This window comes from Hipposideros armiger, unplaced genomic scaffold (assembly GCF_001890085.2).
Source record: "Hipposideros armiger isolate ML-2016 unplaced genomic scaffold, ASM189008v1 scaffold_775, whole genome shotgun sequence".
NCBI classification, from domain to species: domain Eukaryota; kingdom Metazoa; phylum Chordata; class Mammalia; order Chiroptera; family Hipposideridae; genus Hipposideros; species Hipposideros armiger.
In genome coordinates this window covers 563,085-566,324 of record NW_017732125.1, presented here as the reverse complement: position 1 = coordinate 566,324, position 3,240 = coordinate 563,085, and positions in this window count along the sequence as shown.

The window sequence follows — 3,240 nt, the reverse complement described above, 5'->3', positions numbered from 1 at the left end:
GCAATGATGGTGCCAACTTGGGCCAGTGAAGCAACGTCCTCCACAACTAGATTGAAGAACAAAACGACAGCAACTAGTCTGTTCCCCTTCCCCCAATTCCCCAGCACTGTTCCCATCCCCCCAATTCCCCAATAAAAATCTTTAAAAAAAAAAGTTAAAAAAAAAATAAGCACATGAAGTTTTATATTTCATTATATTTACAAAACAGAGCTTTCTTTTAGCAGTCAATATAATAATAATCCAACAACATTATTAGTTTGTATTATTTGCCAAAGGAGATGATTAGGGTGATAACATTTACCTAATATTGAAAAAAAATACAGGATTTATATTATTACTTAAAGGCAACTCATTGTTTTTAAATTAATTATAGAATTGGACATCACTAAATTTATCTGGTCAATGAACTGGCTGCTCTTTTAAGAGTTGTCAAAATATTAGAGTATGATTGACATATAGGAAATGATCTCAGCCTTCTTTTTTTTCTTGTTTTTTATTTAATATGAAAGCCCTCTAAGTAGTTTTAAGAATCTATTAATAGGAAGCAAAGCGTGTAAAAAGAAATTGTGAGTTTAACATCCAAGACATTGAAATAATTCATTTTACAATTCATAGATATGTACTCTGAACTTGTATTCTTCTAATATTGTAATCTAATTTTTGTTGTAGCTGCTTAACTGATTGGTGAACTTCTGTTATATTTCAGTCGGTAGTTGTGTTTCATAGCCAATCCACTGGGACATCAGGCTTTAGAGATAACATTAACCTCAACAGTCGCTGATCCAAATGTGAAGCAGTGGTTCTCAAATGTGGTCCCTAGGTCAGTAGTATCAGCAACACTTGGGAACCTGTTACAAAATCTAGGGCCCCACCCCAGACCTATTGCAGAATCAGAAAGGCTGGGGTGGAGCCTAGGTGATTCTGATGCCCGCCAACATTTGAGAACCACTGCTATAATCATTGATTTTAATGAACAGGAGGGCTTTATATAAAATTATTCAAAAAGTAGAAATTCAATCATCCCAAATTACTTAACTGAATTTTTTAACTTTCCTTGTGTGTGCCTTAAAATTCCAAAGGATTTAGGGGAACTAAATTATTCGTAATTCACTTAAAATGAGTAGCAAATGTATAAATATATAAATCCAACTTAATAACACTTTAAATATTAGCATCTTCATACTTAGTGCTTGGTTCCTTCACTAAAATAATCACTCCCTATTGGTGGTCTTTTAAAAAATTCTTATAATCTGAGTTTAAGAGAGAGAAATTAATTAACAGCTCTCTTCATAAGTCCTGGTGTACGGTGAGGAACATGCAGAGAGATGCAGACATTAAGTTACTTTACTCTTAAGCTGAGATATTAGGTACCCCAGATTCTATCAGAATATTCATCCTTATTTCCAAAGATGTGTTTTTATCCATATGGTAAATATAGCTTTGCTGTAAATATATTATTCTGTTTCTCAATCCTAGAGATGAAATTCTCTTCTCTTTAAATCCTTGTATAATATGGTGGGATATAAATAAATAATAAAACGATGGCCTGTTCTCAATTCTTGAGCTTAATTTATTTCACTGCATCAAGTCTCGAGCACCTTTCTGTGAGCTCCAAAGTTGAGTAAGGACAGCACCCCTAACGTGAGAGTACAGAGCCACCCCTGCTTTGAGCTTTAAGAGCTTAACTGCTAAGACCTTTTCATGAATGGTTAATCATGTCAGGGATAATAGAAACGCCAGACACTCAACCCAGCAGGGGAAATGATGTTATTTGTTCTTATTTTTCTCTCAAACACACACACTCAATTCAACATTCATTTTGTAAAAAGAGATCTAAATCTCTTGAAACTAATTCTAAATGTTCAAAAAAAAAAAGTCTGCTTTCTTTCATTATACCTCATGGTCTTTAAGGGCCCCCACAACAAGCAGTGGCTGCACCATTGGTGCCTTTTTGCCCTAACTTACATCAAGGACTTGGAGCAGGCCCTAAGCTGCCCTAAGATGGTCATACTCTCTAGGACAGCGGTTCTCAACCTTCCTAATGCCACGACCCCTTAATACAGTTCCTCATGTTGTGGTGACCCCCAACCATAAAATTATTTTCGTTGCTACTCTATAACTGTAATTTTGCTACTGTTATGAATCGTAATGTAAATATCTTTTTGTTTTCCGATGGTCTTAGGCGATCCCTGTGAAAGGGTCGTTCAACCCCCAAAGGGGTCGCGACCCACAGGTTGAGAACTGCTGCTCTAGAAGAAATCCAGAGCCAGGGCACTCCTCTTAGACAAGTGACCACAGGCCTTTAAAATATGTGGCTTGTCGCCTTCCACAGTGGCACGTGACCAAGAAGTTGAGTTCACCACAGCTGACCAGGCTCCTTAACCTGCAACTTGATAAAGTCTATGATAGAGTACCAGAGACTGGGCGGGGAGAATCCATCCACTCCAATTACAGAACAAACAACAAAGAGCTAGAAGTAATTTTATAGACATGTGAGGGTCTCCAACTCCAAATGAATATACTGATATCATTCCCATGTAAAAACTTAAAAATAATAGTAATTTCCGAGGCTACTATGTTCTTTCCTTTGGAGTACCTCTGGAGGTACTTTCCTTTTTAATAGAAGCTCTTCCACACAGATCATGGAATCCAAGTGCCTCTGCCCCATCACTTTATTAAGGTGGGTGGTAATATCCAGCATACTGAGCCCCCATATATGTTAGTCACTCCACTAAGTTTGTTATGTGTATTATTTCGCTTCATCCTTCCCACAGCCTTGTGAAGTGAGTTTATTATTATCCCCAGTGAGATGAGGGAGCAAACACACAGCATGTAAGTACGCAATTTGCCCATGGTCATGGCTGGAAAAAAATCAGAGTCAGGTTTCAAACAGGAAACAAGCAACTAAGTCAAAGGTTTGCATGCTCAGGGTGCAGCCACCCACAGCCACCATGTGCTAACTCGGCAACAGCAGGAACTGAAGGTAGAGAATAAAGTTATCTGGACAGCAAAACTCCAGTCTACACTCTTTTTTAGGAGTTCTTTTTGGACATACGTCATAGGCACTTGTGATAATTATAGTGGTGGGAAATTTACACTCTACTAGGGAAAACTGGATGAGTGAAATATCCCTTTATGTTTGGAAGAATAAAAAGTGCAGTAAGACACCAGAGATTTCCAAATGCTGGCATTTGTTTCAATGAAATAGATATAAATTCTACTCTAGTATGTGATTATTTT